General features: G+C 39.9%; 1 protein-coding gene and 2 pseudogenes across 1 annotated transcript in view; 1 reads left to right on the forward strand and 2 right to left on the reverse strand.

Annotated features, from left to right (window-relative positions):
• The window catches only part of Gabrg3 (gamma-aminobutyric acid type A receptor subunit gamma3), a 598,293-nt gene that overhangs the window by 177,882 nt on the left and 400,690 nt on the right, over nt 1-19,721 (reverse strand). The gene's annotated exons all lie outside the window — the stretch shown is intronic.
• On the forward strand, nt 6,740-7,650 carry LOC129676969 (carbonic anhydrase-related protein-like; annotated as a pseudogene).
• LOC129676970 (eukaryotic translation initiation factor 1-like) lies at nt 8,148-8,472 on the reverse strand (annotated as a pseudogene).

Genomic DNA, 19,721 nt, shown 5'->3' on the forward strand with positions numbered 1-19,721 from the left:
TTTTCTAGAGACTGTTATGTGTTAGGGTGCAGAAAGCAAAAATCCAAACTTCTTATACAGGTCTTCTGTACAGAAGAAGAAAGAAATGTCAGGGGTATTAGGTTTTAACTTGAAAAGCCCTTTATTAACATTATGACAGAGATTTAAATTTTATATGCAGCCTTAGAAATGTTGAATAAAAAGTAGAGTAGGCATGCAATAGACAACGATGTTAGTTACCTCTATCTGTGACTCCTGCTTCCCCTTTGCCAGAGAACCAACTTAGTGTTGCTGAGACCAGGGTGCTTACTCAAGAACAGCCAGTACAACAGAGCATGGAACATCTGATTCATCCTGACCTTTCCTGTCTGTGTGCAGATCTGGACCCACTGACATCACAGAGGAAATGACTTTAATGGCCTTAAAAATTGAGGACATTTTAAGAAAATGTACCCAACTCTCGGAGTCAACCACTCACCTAACAAATTCAGGATATTGCTTTTAGTCAGATTTAAAACTGAGTACTCTCCTTCCACCTGAAGGGCTCTGATGTCAAGTGCAGGGATCCTCTCTGCAGAAAAATACTTCCAAATCATAGGTTTCTAGAAATGTCAAAGCTTAAAAACATGTGTTCTGATGTATTAATTGAAAATGCGCTGTGATTGGAACAAAGGTTACTATGCATGTCTGGGAAAAGTGAAGGAATTATAAAGAAGCTGTTGCTATGTAATTAGGGATGACACTTGAATATTGATGAACCACACACATTGGAAACCATTGGCTGAACCTGGCAAAAGGCACACTTGTCCATCTGTAGAAACAGACCTTCTCTTTCTTGGGTTTCAGTGCAGAATATTGGCCATCTATTAATGTTTTTAACTTAATCATCTCTACTTTATTTACAAGGTTTTCTTAGTTGGGAGATGAACTTAGTGGAAGTGTTCAGTGGAAAGTACTGTGTTGTTAATTGCACTGTATTCTTATCCAAACATTGGCTGCAACCTTGTTTTAGCTTTTGCATATAGATTTGCAAGTGAGAGGAACGGCTTAACTTTTCAAAGTGAAAACCAGATTCGGAAAATATTGTTCTGATGATAGGAAGGCTCAGCTGGTGAAGAAATGTCCTTTTTATGTAAGAAGTGGGAAATAGTAAGAGCTGAAGAGTACAGGAACTCCACAAGGAGAGCAACAGAACAAGAAAATTTGAACAGAGGGAACTTCCCAGAGACTCATACTCCAACCAAGGACTATCCATGGAGATAACCTAGAACCCTGACAATGCAGCCACTTCTGATGAGAACTGATAGACTAAGATCAGAAAGAAGGAGAGGAGGACCTCCCCTATCAGTGGACTTGGGGAGGGGCATGCATGCAGAAAGGGGGGAGGGTGGGACCGGGAGGGGAGGAGAAAGGGGCTTATGGGGGGATACAAAATGAATAAAGTGTAATTAATAAAAGTTAAATAGAAAAATAAAAAAAGAAATGTCCTGCCTTGCTGTCAGGTAGCCAAACAGGCTTGTCTGCATACACATCTGCCTCTTCCCATATATTAGCAGAACTGCTGGGAATCCTATGGATTTATTTTACAGAGATCTGATACTATCTTGGTGGGAAATCAATGCTCAGAACTTGTAGTACAAGTTCTTCTTTCAAAAGAAAAGTACATACAAATACTAACTACGCTTGCCATAGTTTACACATAGATGCACACACATAATAAAACACATATAAATACATATTTTATAGTTTCCCCATAAACATTTTTACGTTTAAACTGTTACAGATTATATATGAAATAAAAAGTCACCTTTTTAACAGAAGGGCTTTAAACTATTATGTGTTTGTCTATCTCCAGCTACCAAAGGCTTAACTACATCAGAAGGTGACACAACTTAAAACATATCACCATACATTTTTTTCATGTTTTTTTAACTTTTTTTATTTTTTATTAATTACACTTTATTCATTTTGTATCTCCCCATAAGCCCCTCCCTCCTCCCCTTCCGATCCCACCCTCCCTCCCATTTCTGCATGCATGCCCCTCCCCAAGTCCACTGATAGGGGAGGTTCTCCTGACTATCAAAGCAGATGCTGAGCCTGATGGCCAACTGTCGGGCAGAGTGAATGGAATTTTATGTAAGAAGTGGGAAATAGTAAGAGCTGGAGAGGACAGGAACTCCACAAGGAGAGCAACAGAACAAGAAAATTTGAACACAGGGAACTTCCCAGAGACTCATACTCCAACCAAGGACTATTCGTGGAGATAACCTAGAACCCCTGCACAGATGTAGCCCATGGCAGGTCAGTGTCCAAGTGGGTTACCTAGTAATGGGAAGAGGGACTGCCTCTCACATAATCTGATTGGCCTGCTCTTTGATCACCTCCCCCTGAGGGGGGAGCAGCCCTACCAGGCCACAGAAGAGGACAGTGCAGCCACTTTTGACAAGAACTGATAGACTAAGATCACCACACATTTTTTAAAAGTCATATTCACAAAGGAGCTTTTGTTTAGAAAAGGAAATGCTCAACAGAGTGTAGAAGCAGCTCAGAGAATGAGAGAAACCTTTGCCAGCTCTATATCTGACAAAGCCTTAACATGCAGAATTTACAAAGAATGAGAATCAAGTAAACAAATAATCAATGAAAAAAGTAGGCTATGAGGACTGGTGAGATGGCTTGGTGGATAAATGTACCTGCTGCCAAGCCTGGTACTTTTGGCTTGAGTTTGATCTCTGGGACCCAAATAACAGACAGAAAGAATCAACTTCCACAGGTTATTCTCTGCCCTCCACATACATATACTGTGGCATGGATATGCACATGTTTGCACACACCCATATACATACCGCAGAAACATATGCACAACAAATAAATAAATGTAATAAAATGTACTGATGAGGAAAGGAGACCCTTATTATTCACTGGTGGTGAGAGTGTAAATTGGTGCAGCCACTGGAGATCAGTGTGAAGGTTTCTCCAGAAGCCAAAGGCATCATTATCTATTGGATGTACACCCAAAGGACTCTACATCCTCTAGGTATATAACTGAGATATCAGTGCCTCCATGCTTATCACTGCTCTGTGCACAATACCTAGGAAATGAAATCAGCTTTGGTGTTCGCTAATGAATAAACAGACAATGAAAATATTGTTCATATATGCAATTAAATTTTATTGTGCTGTAAACATGAATTATGCAATTAGCAGGAAATAGAAGCAATTGGAAAATGTTATTCTGAATGAGGTGACTGAGACCCCAAGAGAGAAATATACATATTTGTTCATATGTAGATTATTTCTTTGTAAAGATCATAGAGAAATTAAGCAGAAATTGAACTGAAAACTTTCCCCCATCCAGCTAGTAGTAATATCTTCATGTGGGTTGATGAAGGAGAACATCACCAATGCTCCTACCAGCTATAGATCCTGCAGAGTACCAGACAGAGTGCATCCTGGTATAATAGTGGCATGACTTCTTTGGGAGTAAACAATAATTTTTTTATTTGGGTTTAAGATCTTTTCTGTGAGAAGGAGTTTATGACTATTACTGTTAAACCTACCGAAAGCCTAAGTCTAGGGAAGTCACAGGCCCTAGAGGAGAACCTACTACATGTTGTGCTAAATGAACATGTATCCAATCAAACTGCCTTTTTAATATTCACATTTACACCCACAGACTAGTACTTTATTCAGCTTTGGCCAGAAAAGTTTCTGCTTGCAGTGGGCAATGGTTAAGGAGAGGGTGACTCTTAAATGGCCAAAACATTTTGAACAAAACAAGTGCTCAGAACTAAAAAGACATTTTCCCTGTTGTGGAAGAGGGTAGAAAGATTATCCAATCTGGAGAATGGTAAAGAGTGCTACAAAATACTTTCTTTTGGATTACTCTTGGAAGTAGAATAATGAAGACAAATTTGATGAGGTAATGTGCACAAAAGTATTAATTGTATGCTATCATGGTTTCCATATGGTTTGTTCTTGTGGGGTCTTATATGGAAGCTTGGTCTTCAAAAGATCATTCACAGTGATTTTAATAGGTGTTTGAACTTTGAAATGCTGAAGCCCAGTAGAAAAGAGAAAGTAGTTCTCATGGGGCTGTTACTCATTCCCAGGACAGAGTTATAAGAGACCTGTTGTGCTGGGTGTGGTGATAAGTGCCTTGTCAGTCTAGCACTTAGGATGCCAAACAGAAAGATCAGGAATTTGGCTTAAGCCCCAGCTACCTAGCCATTTCCAGATAAGCCCAGGCTCCAGATAAAAACTGTTACAATCTTCTGCAAAAAAAAAAAAAGACGAAAAAGGAGAAAGGGAGGGAGAGAAGCAAAGAGAGAGAAAGAGCACAAATACCTGACTGCATCCTGTCTAGCTAGGTGACAGTCCCTCTTGAATGAATGTACCCCTACCACTGTCATATCATCCTCCTTAAGCATTAGTGCTGAGCAAAAGTTACTGCTACACACTTGAACTTTTAAAATAAGAGCTAAGTGAGACTTTTTTCTAGAAAATAACCAGCCTTGAGTATTTCACTAGAGAAATATAGCAATATATAGATAGTAATATTTCAGAAAAAGAAGCCCCTTTGATGTTGAGGTGTGGATTAGGTGTGATATTAAAAACACTAAGAGCAAAGACCTGAAGATGAAAACAAAACTTCCTCTCTTTCCATTAACTACATGTCAGTCACTGCCAGCTGAAGTAAGAGGTTGCAAAATATACAGGAATATCTTGAGAGAAAACATAGCTAAAGAGAGGTAGAGATAAATGGCATATGAAGGCAACTGAAAACCAGGAAGAAACTGGCAGGAGAAAATGGTGGTATATGAAAAGGCCAAAAGAAGGAAGAAAGAAAGGGATCTGTGTATGGTGGAACCCGCTGGTGCTGAAGATTGCTTGAAGCCACTTGCACACTGGGCATAGCAAATGAAAAAGCATGAAAAATTGCAGTTCTGAAATATATTCATGAATTATTAAGCCATTATAAATTCATTCATACATTTTATGACTATAGATTGGATTTATAGATGAGACAGAAGTAAACATGGTAATTAAATCAAGAGTTCTTGTAGCTGTATCTTTGACTTCACAGGACCATGCCAGCACGCTAATACTTTGCAGAGCAGTTTCCTGAGCTTCATGCTTCACTGGCAGGGCAGGCTCATTTCAGAGCTTCATACCTGCAACCATATCAGGCTATTTTAGTGCATACACAATGAAAACATACTTTTTAGTGTACAGTTCTATTGAGTTTGGCAAACATAGTTCTGTGTGTACCACCAGAATTATAATGCACACTAAACTAGATAGCTTGTTGTCTCTTCACAATGCCAGCCACTACCCAATCCCAGGCCAGCCTCTCTCTGTTCCCTCACGTAATTGTGACTTTCTCATGATAAAGCAGATTTAATCCTACAAAATGTATCCTTTGGATCTGACCTCTTTCACTTTAACATTTGAGTGTTTTGATACAAAAAAAAAAAAGAATAGCTTTATTACTTTTCTGAGTAGTAACTCATTGTATGGTAAAATTAGTTACTTGTCACACTGATGGGCCAGCTGACTCCGGCTTAAGGATGGAAGCCCTTTTGCTATAAGGTCAGAATAATTTTGCTTCTGTTTGCTGAAAAATTCAAGCTTGACGGTATTTTAACCTGTTTCTGGCATTTTACAAGTTCCCCACCCTATGGAGTTTGGCTCACACCTTGAATGAACCCTAATAAGATAAGACGTTCTGCCAAATAATCTTGAAATGTTCAGCCAAGTTCCTATGTAACCAAAATTCCTCTGGAAATCTCCCAACCCTTGAAAATCTCCTAGCCTTGCATTTGTGTGTGTGGGGGGGCAGGTATAAAAGCCCCATTTTCCCTATGTTCAATACTATTTTGTCAAATTCTGCTTTAGGGAAATAACTCCATCCGACAGAAAATAAAGCTTGCTTAATTTGACCAAAGACTTTGGGAAGTGGTCTTTACTCTCATTTGGTGGGATTAACAACATATTCATGACAATGGGAGAGAGATTGATTTGGGGTCATGGTTACAGATGGTTCAGTCTCTCATGACTGGGAGAGCAATGGACAGCAGCTTTCACATTAGACTGAGAAGCAGAGAAAACTGGGTTGCCTTGGCCAGCTTTCTCCTCTTTTCACTTTTATTAAGTCTAGGCTCCCAGGCCAAAGAATAGACTAGCCACATTTATTCCCCTCTGTTGATCCTGTGTGAAACATCCTAATAAACTCACTCACAAGTGAGGCCCACTCATCTCTTAGGTGAATCTAAATCCATTGAAGATGACAATGACAATCACATGCACACAGCATTTTTTCATCACTTAATCACTCCATTGGATCTGAGTGCGTTGCTTTCAAAACTTGGCAACCATGAATTCTAAGTTTCCATGTAACAACTACATGCTTATATAAGAATGCGTTTTAATTCCTTGGAAGGATAAATTCTGGTGGCTGGGCTGGGGGTTGTTTTCCCTGGTGCATGCTGACAAACATTTGGAAAGCAGCTGCAGCATTTCCTTATCTAGAGAACAGGTATGAATTGTTTAAGACATGCCCTCCTGGGGCCTACTAGGTTTCCTTTTAAAGGAAATACTAGTGAGTATGTGCTGGTATCTTAATGTTGCTTCATTTCACAATCCTTTGATGAGTATGGTGAGCAGGGCTGCCTTGTAGTGCCTCAGAAAAAGACAGGTACTTTGTCCTGATGCAACTTGATGTACCAGGGTGGATTGGTACTGGGGGAGGGTTAGCATAATGGAAGTAGATGGTAGGGTGGGACCCGGATGAGAAGAGGAAGTAGGGTTGCGATTGGGATATAAAATGATCAAATTAATGAAGAGAAAATGTATAACACATTTCTTATCATATGTTAATGCAAATGGAAAGGGCAATAATAAAGGTATATAGACAGAAATCTTGCTTCAAAGATTAGAAACATTAAAATTGAAGACTGTTATGAGATCCCCATGACTCATTAGCTCACCTTAGTGCATCTCTGTGCCTCCAAGAGAGACCGAGCAGAGCTGCAGGCCATACTAGGCAACACAGAGAGGTGCCCCCAACTATGGGCTGCACTGAGAACATCATCATGGTCCCAATTACATGGTCTGTGGGGACTATGAAGTCACTAATGTCAGATATGTCATTTAGGTTATTCAGAAGTCAAAAGCAGTTCTAGCAAAAGGACCACCACATGGATTTGAATCTTATGCAGTTATATTTCATAAGAAAAGAGAAACCCAAAATAGTTTTGGGCACAGGGCTAATTTATTTAAAAGCTTTCCTCATAGAGCTCTATGTGGTCACAGAAAATCTACTCTGCACATCAAGGGGGCTTTTGAGCAGCTGCGCAGTGCCACCATCATCACCTTATTTGTTCAGATAGGAAAGGTGCATGTTAGTTTGCAAGCTGTGACTGTTACACTCCTTGACCATCAGTGTAAAGGGAAATCCAAATCAAACCCTGCTTTAACCCTGACCATGATTACCAGACCCTCTGCTGAGAGATCACTTGGCCTACAAAGGCTCTCTTATTTGGCAGCAAAAGTATTACCTGGTTATAATTCCAATACTCTTTAACCATATCCCAGCTACAAAGAGAATTTCCAAAGCTGAGGACATATGTTCATGGGATAGGACTTGTAGAAGACTGCCTTAGAACTTAGGGGAGGATAACACTGGATTCACCCAATCACTGGGTGACCAGTCATTCTGGTTATATTTTAGCTCCAGAGATAATAGGAACAAGCTTATCTGAACATGACACCCTTGGAAAGATAGGGAGAAAGGTAGTGTGGCAGTTGTATTTCTGTCATTAAAGCATTGTTTGTCTTCTACTCTAGATCTCACAGACATCAATGACAGTTGTTGCTATAGCTACTGGCAATGAACTATTGTTCCTTTACAGTAGCTGTATATTGTAAAGAAACCCAGTGTGCGTGTAGGGTTGGTAGAGACAATACTGAAATTAGATTGATCTGAACAATAGTTTTTGCTCTTTTCAGTTTACTGTATGAAGGAGTTACACTAGTCCAAGTTAAAAGTGGACCCCAAATAGTTACATTATACAAGCTGTGGGGTTGTTAAACTTGTATCAAGGGACAGAACGGAAACTCTACTCATTTCAAGGAAATCCTCACTTAAGCTTCAGAGCCACAAACACTTAACACCCATGAACCTTCAGTTAATTGTCCTTAGCCAGTTCAGTCTCTATCAGGAACTGGCATATGTTCTTATGCTAGTCACCCTGTAGCTGAACTACTTCTCTATATTCTGGATGCTCAGTTACAGTGCCATTGCAGGCGATTTTTTTCTGAAATCCCTACACAGTTCCAGTGATCCCTTGGACGCTAGTAAGGGGCTTCCTGCTCTTTCTCTGTTGAAGTCTTATATGGATAGAATCCTCAGGGCCAACAGGAAGCAGGTCATCACCCTTACTTACATCAGCAAGTGGGGTTGAATGAGTGGAGGTTCTGGAAAGTAGACATAGACACCATTCCTGTTCCTGGTCGGAAATGGCTTACAGAAAGCCTGCGGAAGAAGGCGGCAGTCGGGGCAGAGCTCCCGGGAGTGAAAGGGTTCAAGGGGGAGGCAGATGGGTCCTCGGTGGCAGCTTAGTGACTGGGACAATATTATTTTATTTTAAAATGGCATTATTTTAAGTAAAATTGATAATTATACACTCCAGGGAAAACAGTAAACTAGTAAATTTTAAAGAAGTGAGAGAAACAATAAGCAAGTTCTATGAGGTCCATTAAATGGCCACATCATCAGAGCAGAAGGCATTGGATGGCTAATACTGTCAATTTGACAGGATCTCGGAACTTCCTTAGGAAACAAATCACCAGGCTTGTCTACCAGAATGTCTAGATTGTGTTACCTGAGATGGGGAGACTCACTGTAAGTCTGGACCATCCATGCCATGAACTGGTACCCCAGACTGAAGAACAAGAAGAAAGCAAGCTAAGTCTAGCATTCATCTTCCTCTGCTTCCTGCTGCTGTGACTGCCCCACCTAATAGACTGTACTCTAAAGCTGTAGGACAGAATAAACCCTTTCTTTTGTTAAATTGCTTCCATTGTGTATTTTGCCACAGCAAGAGGAAAGTAACTAGCACAGTTAAGAAATAGAAGAACACAAGAGACATGGGAAATATATACAAATACAAAACAATACAAAAATTCCAGTTTAAATCCAGCCTATAGTAATCACATGAACTAAGAGAAATGAAGTACAACTAAAAGCACAAACTATTAAAATAGCTCTTTATAAAACCAACATAATCCAACTTCTGCCTGTAGACTGAAACGGATTCAAACCCTAATTCAATAATGTAAATTTATCCTCCAATTCATGAGTCAAAAATTTGCTGTGGATCTCTGGACATCAGCAAAGATTGCTTCCTCATTGATTCTTCAGACAGGCTGAAGATGCCACTCCTTAAATGCAACAAAACAAAAAAGTGTGTGTGCATGCAGTAGCAAAAATACATGTCCAAGAAGAAATGTAAGCTTTATTGGTAATGCCTATAAATTTGAAACAATCCAGATTTTCAGGCAGCTCAGGTGCATAACACCTGTATAAAATCACCTCTACAACCAAACCCAGCAAATAAACAGAATAAGTTGATTCTGTGAGATACTTGTGTAAACTACAAGTAGGCAAACTCCACCTGGTAGAGCTATGCAAGAGCAAGCATTGCCCCAGGGGATCCTAATCTGAGACATAATCTTAGAGGGTCTAGAAGACAGAGGATGGCACCAAAGATGAAGATCCTCACATCTTTGGGTGTAATTGAATTTTCCTTGCTATGAGTTGGATTTGTTTGAGACCAGGTGTTCATTTCTTTTTCTTATATTCTGAATGTCTATCTTATTCTTCTCCTACCTCTGTATTCTGGAAACAGCTCATTTGGTTTAACAAGTTGACCTCAGAAGAGAAATATATCTCAGAAGAAAACAGATGTTGGAAATCACTCATATTTGATTGTGAACAAATGAAACTCTGGTCTTTACATCAGGAAGGGGGAGGTACAGGCAGAGAGTGAAGACCTTATGAAGAGATCAGTGATGCCAGAAGATGAAGTCTGACAAATGAGGTCTGAGTCCACAGAGTCTAATCAGCATGTGCCTTGTTCATGGACCTATCACCCTGCAGAACTGTGAGCATACGTTGGCTGTTTAAACCACCCAGACTATGGCACTGGGGCAGCAGTTGGACTCACATAAGAACTATTAAAAATAATCCATACAAGATGACAAAATGAATAAGAACAACAAAATGCAGCCAATGAGATCAGAATCCTTTATCTCAGAATCATCAGCAGAAAAGATGACATGATGGGCATAGGATGAACCAGCACACAAGGGCACAGGCAGGGCCCTATATCTTGAACAGAGTGGTGGAAGCATTTATTTGCTTGTTCACACACACACACACACACACATGAAATGCAAAACTGAGCTTACTCCACATGTATGGTCTTTACTGTATTAGGATCCTCTAAATATAATATTTCAAAGCTAAAAATAATACATGGAAACTATTCTATCATTCATCTCCTTTTTAGCGAAATTTGTTTAATTGTTTTAGTGAAATTTCTGACCTGCTAACATTATTATTTGCAGATATCTGCCCACATATCTTGATGTCAGTTGAATTTAATCTAAAGGAAAAACTCAGAGCTATCACATGAGGAGAGGATTTTAAAATCACCTCTTTTTTTTTGTAAATTATTTTATTTTATTTTATTTTTTTATTTTCGAGACAAGGTTTCTCTGTGTAGCCCTGACTGTCCTAGAACTCACTCTGTAGACCAGGCTGGCCTTGAACTCAAAGACCTGCCTGCCTCTGCCTCCCAGGTGCTGGGATTAAAGGCTTGTGCTACAGTAGCTTGGTTTAAAAATCACCTCTTAAAGTGAGGATTAGGGAAGGAAGAGACCCAGGAATCCATTCTGCTTATCTGGAGTGAAACTGATTTTTGAGCATTAAAATGGTGTCCCGCATTCTTATGCAGAAATTTCTGCTGAGATTAAAGCTGCACACCTTGGAGGGAATCTCATTAAGACACAGGATTTTTACAGTGATGTGAAATAGGATGGTCTAAGGAGAGGTAAAGCATTCCATCCAGAAGAAAAACTACTGAGGCTCCCAGAGCAAACAACTCAAAACACCTTCAGGAAGTCCAGAGTCCTTGGAACTGACAAGATTCACTAGTGCCCCTTCCCCCCACTCCCAAGCATATACAAGCTGAGAGACACTTTCAGGCAAGTAAGAGCTGTCAGGAAAGGTAAAGACCAGCTAAGCCATCTGGAAGAAAAAGAGTATCCAATGAACCTGGAAGAAGCACAGATCAGCCAAGTTGTCTACAATACGCTCAGATCAACTGAACTACCTGGAAAGGACAATCTCTAATCCGTTAAACTGCCTACCCATTGAGCATTGCACTCCAAGTTTCCAGCCTTTGTCATCTGTCTCCTCTGGTGTGATGGGATTTCTGCTCATTTAAGTGATCCCTCTGCCATACCCATGAGAGTAACCCCAATAAAGCACACTGAAGTTTGGTGGTACCCTTACTTTGCTCTGTCACAGGCTCCCTATCTGGAATGGGTGGATGTTTGTCCACATCTCCTCAGAAACAGGGTCAGCGTCAGCTGGCACGCAGTGCTTTGGAAAATGTTTCTTTCTTTCTTTCTATTTTCTTTCTTTTTCTTTTCTGCTTCTATGAAGTAGCTGATATAATATCCAGAAAGTCATTTGGCATTAAATTACAGCTTTTTTGTGAATTTCCTTGTCAGATAGTGTTGGTATGTCTTGGAAGCATTGATCAAAGTTCTCAAAGACTGTGTGAAAATAAGTGTCTAAGAAGCCGCTCCAACAGGGAGATGAAAACACATCTTTGAGATTGCAGCATTTGTAGACTGTCTTCTGAGACTGCTCAAGCACCTCTGAAGTAGTGTATCTAATATAAACACAATATCAAGTGATTCCCCCAAGGCAGTAAATACAGGTGAAACACTTGCACAGTTTATAAACAAACAAACAAACAAACAAACAAACAAACAAAAAACCTAAAGGAAGGAAGATGAATTTAAGAGTTATACAAATCTTATAGGAACTCTATTCTGTGTTTAGCTTTTTTAAAGTTAAAAATAACAGAACTTGACATACATTTGTAATAAGATGAGAAGTGAAAAATTCTTGCTATGTGATCTTTTTTTTTCCTGAAAACAAAAAGGCCTATACCAGCCAAACAGCTTAGCAGGTACACCGATAACCTCAGGTTTATCCCTGGAGCCTGTGAAGTGGAGGAGAGAGCACAGTTAACAAGTTACCCTTTGACCTCTGCTCATGCAGTAAATAGGTGTAGCACTGAGAAAGTTCCAAATGTCATTTCAAAAGACATTTCTGATCCACAATTGTACACAGACTGTTCACTATACATGGTTTTGTCCATTCTTGAATGTCATGTGATTAGACTCATCAGGATGCAGGTTCTGTGTCTAGCTCTCTAATATAACACGTCCATTCTTTGTTTCTGGCAAGTGGTGTTTTACTGCTCAAGAGCACTGGAGTGTATTTGTCCATTGCTGAGCTGGAGGACTTTAGGAGCTTTTAAATCCACTACGCTGTGAATATTCTTGAACATTCTTTGTGGAAAACTGCACTAATTTTCTTTAGTATACATGTTTGGAATGGAATGGCTGTATTACGGGGTAGAAGGACATGTATAGGACATGCACATATATACTGCATCTTTACTTACTGTATGTTTTTATTCCTGACAGACTGTTGAGGCTACTGTAGATTCCTTTAGTAAATGCTGTTCCTGGGATAGTGATAATGGAATTCCTTCCTGGTAGACTGCCTCAGCCACAGAAAACCAGAAGTCCCCTGAGACTGTCTTGCTGTCATCACTCAACTGTTGTCAGCCACATTCCTCAGGAAGAATTGTTTGCTGACACTGTCTATTCTCCAGATAGTCTGCTTTGCCTAAGCAAGCAGTTCCAAAGGAAAAGGATGACACATTTCTCAAGACTTTCTTAAGCTACATATCCTCTTCACATCTATGTCAACTTCCTTATACCCAAGTTCCCTGTCCACTCCTATAAGAGACACAACCAGCCCCTTCATCTTCATAAAACTTCCACCAACCCAGGAAGTAAAGAATGTCACCAGAAGCATCTAAGACCTACAGAAAAGCTTCTACATCTTGCTGTAATTACCTCTCTAATATACTTCCTAATATACCTTCAGTTTGCTTTGATTTATGATCTTTATTCTATAAAGCTATAAAACTTCCATGAAGCTGCTTTTAAGTTGAAACATAAAATTTGGGGTACCATAAATCTGTATTCCTGGTTCATTGTAACTCAAAATGGCTATATCTTATTCTCTTTAAGGTGAGAAGTTTGTTTTGTTTTGTTTTTAAATTCACAGAAGAAAAAAATGTAACAGGAAGAAAACAATAACATGTAACTGTAGTAATCCAAGTGCATCAATAGTCAGGTTTACAGTGAATGGTCTAACTGTATCAAGTCAAAAAGGGGTTGAACTCTTTTTTTCTTTTTCTTTGCAGCACTAGGGATCAAACTCAAGGCTCTCAGTAAATGCCCTAGTGCTGAACTACATCTCTAATCTCCTCCCCCTCCTTTAATATATTTTTGCTTTGAAAGGGAGTTTTGTTATATAGCCCAAGGCTGGCCTTGACCTTGTGACCTTCCTGCTCTACCTTCAAATTCTTAATGTGTATTTCACAGATTACTAGTGGTTCAGTTTATGCTATATTTCTGGTGAAACAAAATTTAAATTTTACAAGCCAACAGCTTGTTTTTCCAATTTTCCATAGTGTAATATATCAAAGGGGCAAAGCCAATGTGAGGTACTATGAAACTCTGTTCATTGAGGGATTTATTGCTCAGTGTTTTTCCTGTCTGATTTTACCATGATGGGCTTGGTATTTTTGAGTTCTGAAAATAAAATAGCAAACACCCTACTTGGTGTATCCAGGGAAATTTACAGCATTAACACTGACATTTATGTCTGTGAATATTCTTTAATGGATTCCTGGCACACAAAAGCAGCATAAGAGGCTCAACAGTCTTCCTTATTCTGTAGTAATTATTTGCTGATTTCCTTAAACTTCCTGGAAATTTTTATGCCCTGCAGGCAGTTTTATGTTTCCATCTTTTGTACCATTTTAAAATTCAATCCTAATGGAAGATATGTTACAATTTTATATATATATATATATATATATATATATATATATATATATATATATATTTACTTCATGTTTGTTAAACTGAAAGATGGAAACTCAGTCCTTAGTTGTTAAGCAATTTATTCCAAATTTGATTTGATTTGTTTGTTTTCCCATGTGACTATAGTGTCTGAGTACATTCTTTGAATTATGACTCTGGATGCTGCTGCTTATAGGTATATTCATAAATCAGATTTTTATTATGGAATGGGCCAAAGCAAGAATGGAATTACTTTAAAAAGTTAGACATCTATAGTGTGATGAAATGTAGATAGTGGAGACTGTTTTGTGAGGAATATGCATATCACAATGACACGTTGTTTCTCAAAGTAGCCTACTTCAGATAAAACTTGGGACACAGGTACAAACCTCCCCCATGGGAGCCCTGCTCCAGGAGGATTTTGTCTTTTCCTGATGGCAATGAGAACATTTTCTATCAAGAAGTAGGGCTGCAGGTTTAAATAACTAAATAATCACACAAGTCTCACATTTGTTATGATGTACCATTCTCCACAATAGTTTATGAGAAACAGTTTGGGGCTACAAGAACAGGAAAACATGGTTACCTCTGGGGCCTCTATGCTTGTCTAGGGTTTGACTGAAAGTCTGCTGAAGGCTGTATTTTCCCAGCTCATGGGTCAGCATAAAATGGGACTAGTAAGTGCTCGAGCCAGTAGGAAATGTACCTGGTGAGGAGTTATGTCAGTGAGGACACTCCCTTAAAGGCAATGTTTGGGACTCTGGTCCATTCCTCCCCACCCCACTCTTTGATGTCCAGTGACTATGCTATAAGCAGACACATTTGCCAGGTGCTTCCAATAACGATGCCCTATCTTTATCCCCAGAGGCACAAATAGAGCAAGACCAACTAAGAGTCAGAATGTTTTCTCTTGTGAGAATAATTGATCCCAGGTGTTTTGTCCTAGACTGAGTGAACTGGCTAATGTATCTTTTGCCCCTCTTTCTATTATGCTGTCTTTTGATTCCCACATATGGGGAGTATTTATTTGTTCTGAATTGTAAACTTCTGCTCATATGTGTAGGAATTCTTCACACTATCTTGTGCCCTCCTCTCTCCTTCCCACTGCAGAAGAGCAGTAAAGACTCCCTGAAGTTGGTGAAGAGAATGAAATCTCCAGTCTGGTGGAAACCTAGTATTTCAGGTAGCCAGGTTCAGTCACCTGGCCAAGGCATCACCCCTAGGATAACCGTGTTTCTTGGAGCCAGGCTCAATAGCTAGGTAGAATAATTATTCTTTTAATGAGAAACTGTAACTTTATATCCCCAAATTCCTGCCCCAGCAGGAATTTGCTGCCCCAGCACAGCAGCTTACAGGAACACTGCTATGCAGGTTTGCAAGTCTGTCCACTTTTCTAAATTATTCAGAAAGACATAGCTTCTCCTTCTCTTCTTCTGTCTCTTTTCTAAGCATGTTTTCCATACTGCTTTGGCCTTCACCAACATTCAGGCTTCCTCACTCCTTCTTTAAAGCTCCTCTCCCTGCCATGTGGCTGCTTCTCTGCCATGTGCCTGACCTCTATGCTGGTATAAAAGGTATGGCTATTTTTCATTCTCTCCTCCAGTCTCCTCCACTGCTCAGCTGCTGAGATTTATAGCTTACTTGCACTGGGAGATTTTCCTATATACCCTAATAAGATTGTCCTGGCTTCTTGCATTTGAATCCATTCTTAAGTTCCTTTATTAATGAAACTAAAGAGTCCAAGAGGGGACCCTGATTTCCCATGAAATCACCACTGTCTCTCATATTCAGTTTTTATTTCCTACATTTAGCTCTCTTTCATTGCTTTCTTTTGCTCTGTGTGTAAGAATTAATTGTCCCCATTTACCAATCACACCACAGTGTTGTGTGTTAACCTATTTCCCTTTCTGTGGTATCACTTGGTGTAGAAGTTACACTTACACAGCACATCCACATTCCTTACGTACCTATGACTTGTCAACTAACCTGCCATAGTGAAGCTCAGCCTGGATGATCATCACAAGAAATCTCCATGTTTCTTCCCTTAGACTTTGATGAAGACTGGCTTTTGCAAGAAGTGTGTGTAGCCACAGTGCTGAAGCCTTTCTGAGACATTATTAGAAAAGAGTGTTCTTTTTGCCTGTGCTCATGGAGGGCATAAGGAAAGAAGTATATAACTCACTATTATATGATGATTCTCAATTCAGCATAAAAGCTACGTGAATCTGCATGTGTGTGTTCTTGCATTTTCAGCAAAGAATTAGAAGTACATATCCAAAAACTCAGTTCTTATTTTAATAATAAGCTTTTCATATGATGAAAAGGCTGGGCCTAGAAGCAATCTTAGTTCTAGAAGAAACAAATCTTGCTATTTTCATAAAAGAAGTACTGATTATTTAAAAATCCAGGCAGGGGCCTGGGAAGATGGCTTAGTTGGTGAGGTGTTTGCAGCTCAGATATGAAGGGAGGAGTACAGATCTCCTGAATAAATAAATGTTGGGTGGGTATGGTGGCCCAGCTGGAGTCTCAACACTGGTTGAAGGTAGAGGCTTCCCAGAACAAGCTGATGAGCGAAACTGGCTGAATCACTAAGCTCCCAGTGAAAATAAGAACCCTTGGCTCAATGAGTTACAGTAACCTCTGGCCTTCTCATCCCATGCATGTGCACATGTGCATACACACACAGTCACATGTGTATGAACACTTATATGTATGCCAATACACATGTGATTATGAGTTCACACTGACATGTACAACACACACACACACACACACACACACACACACACACAAATCTAGATACCATTTGGCAAACAAGCTCCACGTATTTTCTCCTTGTCTGAGTATAATTCAAAACCCTAGCCAATATACATAAGACATTTTTTAGACGACTCTGAAACATGGAGAAAAGAAGACAGATTTTCTGGGTACTTTGGAACTTGGGGGAAGACATGTCAGTGTGAACTCATGGAGATTTTATGCTATGTGTCATAGCTGTGTAGCCTGAAAATCTGTAGCTTGAAAATACATATGATAGACTTGCAAACTTATGAGCATGCACACAAGAAGAACCCAGCACCTGCTAAGAACGTTAGAGCATGTGGGCTCCACGGTATGTAAACCTGAGCTAGTATCTACCCAACTTCTCTCAGAGCTGTGAGAAAACTTGTGGTCACCACTGCAACACCAAGTACTGACGAGATCATAGAACTCAAAGAGGACCACATCTCTGCAACATTTGAGCAGAGACGGTGAGCTCAGCATTGAGGCCTGTGCTTATGTGGGCCAAAGGCTAGCAGGTCTCCCCGAAAATCTGGCCAGAATATGCACTCAGTATGTAACATATTTATTTCTCATTGAAATAACACATTTAAGTTATTGCTATTAATTAATGTGTATTTGTACTTTAAATGCATGTCTGTCTGTGCATCATGTGCACGCCTTGTTTCCCTAGCGGCCAGAAGCAGTCATCAAAACCCCTGAAACTGGAATGGTAGACAGTTGTAAGCTGCCATAAGGGTGCTTGGAATTGAAAGTAGATCCTCTGGAAGAGCAGCTGATGCTCTCAACTGCTGTGCCATCTCTAAAGACACCAAATAATATATTTAAAATAGGTAGTAGGGTATCAAAAACTGAATTCAGATCATCAAAGATCCAGTAGGAAGTTGTTCTTCATATTGAAAACAAAAGCACCAGTGAAATGAGAAAACGACTAGGATGATAAAATGCAGGTAGTGATGGCAGCACAGAGAACAAGCATGGTGGCTGGTGTGAGAGGACTTTAAACCACTGCTTGTGAGGGATTCAGCAAGTAGTGTTTCTCATGTTCAGTACATGGCAGAAGAGGATCTCAGAAAGTTATATGTTTCAATGTTATATGCAGTCACTGAAATAAATCATTGTGTGAGTGAGAACAAGGATGACGAAGGAGGGAATTCTAGGACAAGAAAATAGAATAGAAGCCATATATGAGCAGAACTGGGAATGAATTATAATAAACTGGCAATAAGACATAAGAGAACAGACCCCTGTGTTGAGGAAGGCCCAGAAGGAGAAAACAGAGGTTAGAAGAATTAACAGAAGTGGGCACAAAGGTGCAATCCTGCTATAGTGAGATAGGAGAACAGTGAGTTTGAAGACAGTCTGGCCTATATTTTATGACTCTAGAGAGAAAAAGTGGTGAGGGGATTAGAGAACTAAAAGAAAGAAAGAACTTAGTTGAATTTTTAGAAACGCTTTAGAAAATATTTTTTATCTCATTAAAAAATCCACATAAAGACCTAGCTTTACTACTCCTAGCTATACTACTATACTCAAAACATGCTCTACCATACAACAAAGACACTTGCTCAACTATATTTATAGAAATTGTATTTGTAATAGCCAGAAGCTGGAAACAACCTAGAGGGAGCACAGAAAGAAATGAAGGTAGAGATCAGACCTGGGGAGAGTGGGAACCTGGGGAGAGGAGACGACTTGCAGAGAGAATGGAAACCATGGGAAAGGGCATCTCTACGACAAGCTGGAGACCTAAGACAACATAAGCTGGAAGGATATGGGGCTGACTCTAGCTGAGACTCCTAGTATCAGGGGTCATGGAAACTGAAGAGGACATCCTCTAACTAGACAAGAATCTGAGTGGAGGGAGGGGAACACCAACCCACCCACAAAATCTTTGACCCAAATTTTACCCTGCCTACAAGATGTGCAGGGATAAAGATAGAGCAGAGTTTGAGGAAATGTCCAACCAATGCCTGGCCCAACCTGAGATCCACCCCATGTGAGAGAGCCAACCCCTGACACTATTAATGATATGATACTTCTTTATGTTTGTATACAGCATAGCTGTCCTCTGAGTGGCTCCACCAAGCAGCGGATCAAAACAGATGCTGAAACTCCCAACCAAGCATGGGGCAATGCTTAAGGAGTCTTGTGGAAAAGTGGGAGGAAGGATAAAAGGACCTGGAGGTGACAGATGCTCCACAAAGAGACCAACAGAGTCAACTAACCAGGGTCCTAAGGGGCTTGTAGAGACTGAAGCACCAATAAAGGACCAAGCATAGACTAGACCTAGGCAGGCCCATTACACATATGTAGCTGGTGGGCAGCTCAGGCTTCATGTGGGTTTCCTAGTAAGGGAAGTGGGGCTGTCTCTGACATAGACTCTGTTGCCTGCTTTTTGATCACTTCCTTCTTGCAAGGCTGTCTTACTTGGCCACAGGGGAAGAGGATATGCTCTGTCCTGATGCAACTTGGTGTGTGTGTGGGTCCCCTGTTCTAAGGAATAGGGAATGGGGAAGGGGGAAAAGGGAGGGATAGAGAAAAGGAAGGAGGGAAGGGGCTATGATCAGGATATAAAATGAATATATAAAATGTTAAAAATTATTGTTGAACTGAAATAAAAACAAGCTTTATACTGGCTGTTGATGTTAAGATGTTTAAACTTCGGCTCTCTGAAAGACAGTTACTAGAAAAACATCTACCTATCACTACTA

Source organism: Psammomys obesus, unplaced genomic scaffold (assembly GCF_907164565.1).
Source record: "Psammomys obesus unplaced genomic scaffold, mPsaObe1.curated_primary_1811, whole genome shotgun sequence".
In the NCBI taxonomy this organism is placed as follows: domain Eukaryota; kingdom Metazoa; phylum Chordata; class Mammalia; order Rodentia; family Muridae; genus Psammomys; species Psammomys obesus.